Here is a 10,455-nt window from a genome sequence, read left to right as displayed (position 1 = left end):
GTACTCATGGCATTTCTCAGGAACGTAACCCCCGCGAATAGCGGGGGTTTACTGTATATATATATATTTTGTATTTTCAAGGTCACTGACACCCCTAACTGAAACCCAGATGCTCACATTGCTTCTAGCAGATGTAATGTAAACATCTGTAATTTTTGTCAGCTGTTTGCATTTAACTAGCAAAATCAAAGCTCTATGGCAAGATCTGGCATCTCACAAATGCCACATGGGAATGGGAATTGTCTAGCAGATAGGTAGACACTTTTGCTCACCTGGCATCTGTTAAATGCTACACAAAAATTTAATGTCTCATAATTCATAGTATATCAAAATGAAAACAGAAAAACTGTATAACCAGTTAGAGAATATTGATGGGCAAAGGTACAGGAAATGATTTGATTTCATTTACAAATTTAAAAAGAAAAATTTTAAAAAGGGGTTCCCATCAGACACCATGTTAGCAATGGAAGGTTAACCTTACCAGTGATACAAGTAGTTTGTGAATAATCCTTTTTCCATGTTAAAATTTGTTGCCAACATTTTAAGTGTGGACTGATGTGGTAACACTTCAACAAATACATTTTAAATTTCATTCGCATGATATAACAGTGTACTTGAAGCAATGCTAATTTAGAAGCTTTATTTTTGTTGGCTACTGAAAAAGATATACTGCTACAGTGTTATTGATGAAATAGCAGAAACAGTAACCATGCAATGCAACCATGCAACTATTTTTTTCCCTCTCTCTTCCTCCCCTTTCCCCCTCTTTTTTCTCTCTCTTCTCCCCCTTTTTTCCTCTGCACAACAGGAGTAGGAGGTTTTGATTCCTGAATGCCTGTGTGGGGAGGAGAGTTTATTATTAATATATATATTTTATTTTATTTTTATTTTTTTAATTTTTTATTATTTATTTTATTTGTATATATATATATATATATATTTATTTATTTATTATTATTATTATTATTTATGCTGGTGACTATAATAAATAAATAAATAAAATAATAACTGTTTTGCAAGGTTAAAGAAATTTTTCATTCATATTAAAAAAAACAGTATTTTATGAGAACAGTTGAGGGAGATCAAAACCCAGATGAAGTGAAGACAGGAAATAAGCAGCCACTTTATTCAACTGGTAAATAAAAGAACCTAAATAAATAAACTCATCAACAAAAGAACATGTCATTCAAGCTTGGAAAATCAGGTTAGCAAATTTTTGTTTTTGCCATCCTTTATACACCATTTTTCATCAATACAGTGCAACTCAATGTAATGCAGGTGTCAGGCAACAACTTTAATACCCATGTTATAAACAAAGTGCATTATAGCCAAAAAAATTTTACCATTATTTTCCCAGTTTTTTTTTAACATAAACACTACTTAGTAAATAAATACTTTATTTACTAATGTTTTATGAGTATACAGACTAAAAGATTAAGTATTAAAGGAAATTATCATTCCCTTTACATTCTACTGATACAGGGTGCTGTTAGAGATTTATAATTTACACATCCATTCAGAAATAGTCACGTAATTTAGTTTTGCCAGAACTGGTGAGAGTGTTCTTTCACTACACAATTCTTAATAGTGGTCAGGTGCAATAAACAAAGATGGTGACTATCACTCTGCCGTTCTAACCACTCCGTCACCTCATTGATTTCAAGCATTTTGTTAAATTTCTGGTGCTTTTTCCTTACGTGAGTTATCCACATTATCTTCTGAATTCACTCCCTATCTCATTAACCTTCTGCTTGTTGATTGTCTTCTCACAGAGGCTACGATTTCTTTCTTGCTCAGGTAATGCACAACTGGAGCTTCCACGACCACCTCAATCCAAGCAGGATTGATCTTGCCACCTTTCAATTTCAGAACATCAGCCGAAGAATGAGCTGGGCAGCGATCAAACAATAACAGTGCCCTTTCTTCAAGTTTTTTGGAAAGCAAGTGGCATCTCACTGATAGTACAAACTCACACCATGAAGCAAAAATATCACTCGTCATCCAAGCAATGGTGCTATTTTTATAGATCACGGGTAGAGATTTCAGGTTGACATACTTAAAATGCTGGGGACTTCAACTTTTACTGATGCACAAAGGCTTTAGCTAGTATTTCCAGTCTTGTTTGTGCACAGTAATTCTGTTAGTTTTCATGTCCACTTTGTTGGGGGCCTTTATAATATCCAGTTACTTGTCAGGAAGAAGTTATAGTACAGTGCTGTTCTGTCATAATTTTACAACTGTTAATCTGTGATTCACCATCTTGAATCTCATTACACAGAAATTCAGGAAATGCTTCTGCTGTGGTAATATCACCCAATGCAGATTTGCCTACAAGACTAACCTAAGATATCCCACGACGAGCCTTCCATCCCCAAAGCCACCCTTCAGAAGCTTTAAACGTGTTGTTTCCACCAAGTAGCTTAAGTGCCTGTGCTTTCAAAATTACTCCATTTATCAGTATTCCAGCACTACACTTAAACCATTCACATTGCACTTAAGCTAAAACCCCAGTATGAAGAGGATTTATATTCTGGAATATTGCTTGTTTTTAATAATAATAATTTATATTAATAATACACAATTTATACCAATAGTTTTTAATAATACACAATTTATCCAACATGAGCAATCCATGGTGAATGGGTGAACCTCCATGTGCCAAAAAAAGATTGGCTTTCCTGCATAAGAGGACAAGCGGAACGCAAAGCAAAGTCTGCCTCACATAGCCTCCTTTCCTGAAGCCTTTTGTATACAGTTTGCCTTGAGTTTGGTTTGATTTCCAGCCCACTGTGGTTTTACATATTCTTTATGTGCATTTTGTGTTTGCACGGTTGATTTTAGTGTACCAGGCAGGTAGTTTAAACTTTTTAAAAATGACTTTAAAGTGATCAAGTGAGTCAGCTAGTACTAATGATGTGTAGTAGGTGGAAACCTATTGGTAAAACTTGTCATTGGAAACTAAATTGGCCATTCTAAAAAGACTTGCAAGCTGTTATTGTAAATAATGTAAATACAGTACATATAAGATTCTGTAAGCTTAAGGTAAGTTTTTTGCATTTTAAAGGTTTTAATATTTCTTCTATACATTTAATATTGTTATATAGGTAAAACTGTGCCCTAAAATCAGCCAAGAAGCACTGCTCATACCAAAAAGAAAATTATTTACTTTATATCCTATGGATAAATCTCTCCCACTTCATGAAGAGTCACTTAGCACTTTGTTTTAACAGCCCCAATTAAGCAGGGGGAGCCTGTAATCCACTTCTACCTATATAAAATGCAAAAGAGGAGTATTCAAAGGATCTACTTTGGTGCCATTATTATTTGCAATTTATTTAAACAATATAATCACCAAAATAAACATTTTTCCCTTATGCATATGATGTACAAATTTATAAATCTATCTATTCAATGACTGTTTATACTCAATAAATATTTATAGATATTGGAGAATTGGTTAGTCAGTGACCTAGGGTTTAATCCATCCCAATATACTACTGTTTCATTTCATAACATACACATACACAATTTAATTATAAATTTGGTTCTGCTTTAATTTCAGAAACAAACTAATTTGAGATTTAGGAGTTACCTTTTACTATACAGAGTTAAAGAGCATATTAGTCAAATCTGCAAACAGGCTAGAAGGCAACTTGACTTAATCAAAGAATTTGTTGAAACCCCAATAATCCTGAGTTGTTAATTAAAGTTTACAAAATGACTATATTACTCATATTAAAATACAATTCACCACCCTGAAATCCTTGTGAACTTTTATATATATATATTGGGATACACACACGCACAATAGAGGACATATGTCCCTTATCGAACAAATTCAGCACTGTTTTACCTATTACCTTTGTTATAAACTAAATTTTGCTTTTATTCAAATTACTTACCAAAGTAGGTGTAATAAATTTGGTTTAATGGTTTTGGAAGATCATAGAAAGCTTTCAGATATTTGTGTATTTTTTAAAACAGTAAATGCTCAAGTTCACAAAAGAACTTAATTGAAATCAGTTAATGTTTAACTGTCCTCAAAAAATAAATAGGAACATTGAATTATTTAGAATATTCAGGGCCGGTGCTATCATTAGGCCAAGTAGGCAGCTGCCCAGGGTGCAGACTAGGGCTTACAATACCGGTCAAAATCTTAATACCTGTATTTCAGTATTTTAAATTTATGAAACTAGATACCGGTATTCCAAAAATAAACATTTTTCTCAATAAATATTGATGACAATTAAGTGCAATAAAGTAAGAAAAAAAACAAGTACTGTAATTACTTGAATTCATGTTTTAAATAAACTTTTATTGCAATAATAAATATTCTGAAAAAAATCATTAAAATAGAGTTATTCTAAAAAAAAAAAAAAAAAAAAATACATATTGTTACTGCAAAGTTTAGTTATGTTTAAGCATCCACACTACCTGTCTGAATAAAGTGAGCTCTTAAGAAACATAAGCAATCAATAGTATGATAATTTAAAATGGATCTGATTTTGGTACATACAGTATTTGATTAGCGGCAGAAAACACCCCTTCGGATTCTATTCTGGTACTGAGATAATATTAGACAATCTCAGTCCATATTTTATAGGCTTTGAGCTTTTTTAGCAAAAATAGTTAAAAGTATTTCAATAATTTCCGACTCAAGTTCATCTTTTAAAATCTCATTGGAGTCGGGCAATTTATTTTGGAAAGAAATTGCGGAACACTGGTGTTCAGTTCTGTGTTGGTCTTCCACGGTTGAATTATATTCATCATTTTCTGAAGGAGAAAGACGTTTTATTAAGCAAAGTAAAATTTTCACTATAGTATCTTTACTGAGTCTGGGAGAGAGCAAAGAGTGGGGTTAAGGAATAAAGAAGAGAGCAAAGAGCACAGTTAAGGAATTCTTCACATATCTAAATGCAATGAACAGAAGAACAAATCGGAGTGGACCCTTATGTAATGGATGTGGGATAGTATTAGATAACATAGCTGAAGTTGCAGATGAACTCAACAGTTACTTTGCATCAATATTTACATAAAAAAACCCCTTTGTGTCAATGAGATATTATGGAAGTGAAGTTGAAAAAAAAATGTAATTAATGATAACTTTCGCGTCTACAGGCGAAAGTTATCATTACAGGCGAGTAAGGCTCCTGTGGTTGATGGTATATACCCTATAATCTTAAAGGAGATGGCAAGTGAGTGCATTGAACCATTAAGGCTAGTTATGAGAGCATCACTGGACAGGAGAGATTCCGTTGGATTGGTGTAAATTGGAACATAAAGGTGGTTCTAGGAGTGTAACGGGAAATTACTGACCAGCCAGTCTAACTTCAACAGTAGGGAAAATCATGGAGGCAATGATCAAGGGTGGAATTCAGGATCACTTAGATGGAAATGAAATTCTGTAGGATACACAGCATGGTTTTGTAAAGGGAAAATCATGTTTAACAAATCTGACCTGTCAAACCATTTTGAAGGTCACTCGTGAGCTGGATTTAGGGAATAATTTCGACATTATTTGGATTTCAGCAAAGCATTTTGGCTCAGTCCCACATGAGTGGTTACTTTATAAGTTGGAGCAGGCTGGAATCATAAGGAAAATCCTTAGATGGATAGCACAATGGCTTGAGGGCACCAGGCAGAGGGTTGTGATAAATGGTTATTCCTCAGATTCGGTTAATGTAAGAAGTGGGGTTCCTCAAGGATCAGTATTGGGACCATTGTTGTTTTTGATTATCTTAAATGACATCTATGAAGGGATGGAGGGCGTGAGATCTAAACTTTCAGATGACGTAAAGATCAGTAGAGTAGTTAATGATCACCGCCAAGCAGAGCTTCTTCAGAGTGACCTAGATAGACTTCCGGGATGGTCAGAAAAGTGGCAGCTGTGCTTTAATTCAGCAAAATGCAAGGTCTGACACCTGGGGAACAGCAACCCTAAAATAACTTATACACTTGGTGGAGTTGAACTAAAGTCAGTAGTGGACAAACAGGACTTGGGAGTTACAATACAGTCAGAGATGAAGTTCTTGTTATTTTGGTTTTTAGGAGCATTAGCAGCTAAGGCCATATTGCTCCGGCAATATATGGTGGTCACTCCCTGACCTTTCTGCATCCTCCGTATTTGGTGGTGACGGGCTTGAACCCCGGTCTAAATCAAGAAACGTGTGCTACACACTGCTGCTCCTTCCCACCTGGCTACGGAGGCGCCCAGATGAAGTTGTCCGAGAATTATGGACAGGTTGCAATGTTGCACAGTGTCCTATCAATGATTTATCAAACATTTGCTAGTAGAGATGTCATAATCATATAAAGGTGATTTTATAACCTTTATGTGATTAAATTATAAACAATTATTTTTTTTATATTAGTACTGAAAAACCAGAACTTTTTGTATTAATACCAGTATTTCAATACTGGAAAAAAATTATCAGGATCCCAGTATTGTAAGCACTAGTGCAGACCTCAGAGGGGTGCAGATTGGCCTTTGAGGAGCAGTTTTATACAGATTAGTTTTTTTAACCTGTGTAAAAAAATGCAACTTACAATTTATATTTTTTATTTTAAGAAAAATACCACAACAGTGCTATGAATTATAATTATAAAAAATTTGTATATACTTTTTTTTATTTATCCTTTTTATGTTGTTCTATTTTTATTTTTGAAATTTAGTGATATTTTTGGCTAAGAAAAAAATCTCTTATTCTTAGTTGGCAACACGTTTACAGCTGGGTATGTTACATCATGTTGTCGAGTGAGTATCAGCGTGTTTGTACAATTTTCACATAATTCTTTCGCACCTGAAATTGAAACTTTTAAGAGACTTAAATTTTAACATCACAATTCACAAGATTATTCAAAACGGCTTGCATGCTAAAACATTTTTTGTATTTGAGAAAGATAATCAAAGATTGTTATTTTACTTATTCTTGCAATTTAAAATAAATTTAGTAGTTTCAAGTTTTGTACTTTTCATTTTTTCTAGAAGACATCTGTTTTTCAAAATTGAAGTTGGCAATTTTTTTGGGGGGCACAAGTCTTGCCTAGGGTGCCAAACAGCCTGGCACTGAGAATATCTAATGTTAAATCCAATTATTTATTTCAATCAGTAGAATAATTTATTTAATCAACTGGAGTTTGTCAATCATTTTAACAAAGGTCTTGCTAAAGTTTTTTTTTAAATATTTAGTTTATCTTTAATTTTATTTTTAAATTGTATATCAAATTATCCCACTTTTTCGACTACCTACTTCATCACCTTAGAGTTTCTCTTTAAGGCGGAAGTATAAACAAATAAATTGAACAATGAAATTCTATATTTTAAAGGCCACTTCAAATATAAGCCAATTAATGTACAAATTGTCTTGAAAATTTCCAGTACATTTTGCCATCTCTTATCTGTGCTTTTAATTATAGACACAGTTTATAATATATGCAGCACAAAGTTGAAGATATTCTCTGGAATTCAGATCCAGAGGTTGATAAAACCAAATCAAGTGATCCATAAATAGTTGCATTAAAAAAAAGTTCCTTTTTTTAAAAAATAAATTTGCTTTTTTTAATTCAGTTTGAAAGAAAAAAAAAATTCCTTCACAATCAAGTCACAAAAGAAACATTTGTGTACAAATTTTCATTTTTACAATATATCAAAATTGCATTAAAAAACTCCACAGTGCCCACCACACACACCGAAAACTCACATATGAAAGAGTTAAAGACTGTTCGGAGATACATAACATTAACATATTCCTTGTCTTTTCAAGTTTCATAACTTTTGTTTTTGTACAACTAATTTCATGCCAAATTCTCTTACAACTTATATCTAATTTATTAAAAGACTTTAAAATCTTGCAAGTTACCATTTAATAGCACAATATCTTTGCATATAATGATGATCCAATTTTTATATCTTCCACATTAAACCATATCAGTAACTTACATTTTTTTTTTGTTAAATGGTCAATTTAAATTATAAAATGAAGTGGCTATATAATGCACATCCTTGTCTCACTTTAGGTTTAACCATTAGCATATCTAATATTTGACTCACTGCAGATTTTACATTTTCACAGAATTTTTTTTTTATTTCCCCCACTAAAAGATCCTTGCCATATCTTTCATATTTGAAGGAAATTTCTAGGTACTTCATGTTATGCTTTTTTAAGATAAACAAATCCTACCCACACAGGAATTTTGTTGTTCTCATGACTTTTTTACATTTTATCTTTTGACATCGTTTGGTGTAAAACCCGATTTCTTCCCAAAAATTATATTCAAAAATACTTTTAACACCCCTCTTCTCAAACATACTTGAATAGATTTTGCCTGGTACATTGAAGAGTGAAATCCTTCATAATTTCCACACTCCTCTTTATATCCCTTTTTGTATATTGGTATAATTAATGCCTCAAGCCAACCTTCTGGAACTTGTCCTTTGGGAAAATGGACTCTGGATAATGTGATCTGATGCTATTTTTTCGGTCTAATTTCATCAATGCCTGCTATTTTTCCATAATCCTTTTTACCTCAACAATAAGATATAGTATACAAAATTTAGCCCATTTCAATCTTTTCTTTGGCAATTCTTTATTCAGAAATAGATATTTATTCCATCCTTATATCACACTCTTCTGTTTTAACCTCACCCTTATTTTTGATTACCTTAGTTATGGGTTTTTCTCTTATTCTGAGGTTTAACTAACACCAAGGCACTTATATTCTAAAATTTCATAGATGATTGGCTTCTCTGTTCAACTCCCAATGCTTCTAGTCACATATGCTGATGATCTCCACCTCTAGTCTTTGGAAATTCTCGTTCTTTTCTGGAAAGTACTTCCAATAACATCATCAATGTTCTGTACACTTGGTCCGTTATTAATAAACTTACCCTTTTCCTGACAAGACTAATGTAAGAATGCTTTCATTTTTACCTCTTGGTTTGCCTTTGAGAGGCAATTTCTGCTCCGAGTCACCCTGTATTTTTGCCATGGCTATGTTTAAAGAATAATAACTACTCCTTACTGAAAGCTATTTTTATCCGAATAAACATGAGTCCCCCCTTGACGCTGTGTTAGAGCAAGCAGCAATCGAGACGCTATCCCACCGTTACGAACCCAGCTGGTTCACAGCGAGAGATTGTCACTCAATCGGCCAAACGCCATAGACATGATAAGTATGAAAACGGTGAGAAAGTGTATTCTTCTCGGCAGAGAAATGAGAATGATGTCAGTTAGGGAACAGACTTTAGGACTGAAGTCTGAACTTCAGTAATTATAATTTCAGTAACTACAGTAATTGTTGTCTGAAAATTGGTAAGAATACGACTAGACAGTCTGGGAATGCCACCCCATGCAGATGTGAAGTTCCTCTTTCTCCTCATAAATTCCATCTTTGGCTGTATCAGGTCTCCTAGATGACAGTCCCTGTGTTTTCTTCTCCATGCAAAATTGACCTGTAAACCAATACATTAGTGCGGGAAACTGAAAAGGGAGGACATATATATATATATATATATATAGACAAGGGGAAAAGAAAAGGGAAGTCGTCGTCGTTTGAGAGTAGTCGTTGTGGAGACAGTGTTGAGGGTTGTGGTATGTTAGACAGAAGAAAGGGAGGAAAATGAAGAGCATCAGGAAAGTCGGAAAGAAAAGGAGAAGCAAGAAAAGACATTCCTTAAACCGTAATTGATGGACTGCTGCTTTGAATTATAAGCCCCTGACAAAACCCAGGAGTTTACGGGCAAGTCCATCTTATTTTTGATAGTTAACCTAATGAAATAGTCCAACAATAAGACTTATCCTTTCCTTACTAGACATCTCTCCTCCTCCTAGGTATACACTATGATGAATGTCTATTTTTTATCGCACTTAGACCCTAGAATGTATTATTAATGCAACCCATTACTAAAAATAGTACTATTAGTTATTATTAAACTCATATGTCAATTTTACACTAATACCCAAATACTTGGACAGCAAGATGTTCGTCGATTCCGTAGAGTACGAGCAGTGGTTATCGGCCAAAGATTACACGAAGAACATAAACCAAATAACACACATGTAACATAGGCATTTTAATCTATAGCTCCATTGTAGAAGAGTATTGAGTTTTACTTTCTTTTATCATTAGCTAAATTACCACTTCTAATTATTCTGTAAGGTGTGCGTTTATCCTCTACGATATATGTTTATGTTAATAAATCATGTTTTGTTTACTCATCCTTGCCTCTTAGCCATTCTCTTGCCACACACACTAACCATAAAGAACCATATCTTGAGGCACTCTGCAGTCTAACTTCAGGAAGGATTTCAGAGCGAGAACACAGCACTTTCTTGATGTTGCGAATCTATTCTCCACGTCTCAGAATAATCTTGAGAACACGAGATGTAGTCCTAAAATAAACCACTAGTTGATCATATAAAACACAAGAGCTTTCTGGAACATTAATATTAGTGT

The 10,455-nt window shown here is 33.6% G+C and overlaps 1 protein-coding gene across 2 annotated transcripts in view; it reads right to left on the bottom strand.

Moving 5' to 3' along the window:
* Window positions 1-788: 788 nt before the first annotated feature.
* The window catches only part of SelT (selenoprotein T), an 89,792-nt gene continuing 80,125 nt past the window's right edge, over window positions 789-10,455 (bottom strand). For both annotated transcript variants that reach the window (XR_016547117.1, XR_016547119.1), the window contains 2 exons: window positions 3,167-3,268; window positions 789-835 (listed from right to left, as the gene is read on the bottom strand). The gene's annotated coding sequence lies outside the window, so the exon portion shown is untranslated. The remainder of the gene's footprint in view (window positions 836-3,166; window positions 3,269-10,455) is intronic.

Source organism: Mastigoproctus giganteus, chromosome 1, assembly GCF_048544385.1.
Source record: "Mastigoproctus giganteus isolate SK-2022 chromosome 1, ASM4854438v1, whole genome shotgun sequence".
NCBI lineage: Eukaryota > Metazoa > Arthropoda > Arachnida > Uropygi > Thelyphonidae > Mastigoproctus > Mastigoproctus giganteus.
This window is presented reverse-complemented; position numbering and strand designations above follow the sequence as displayed.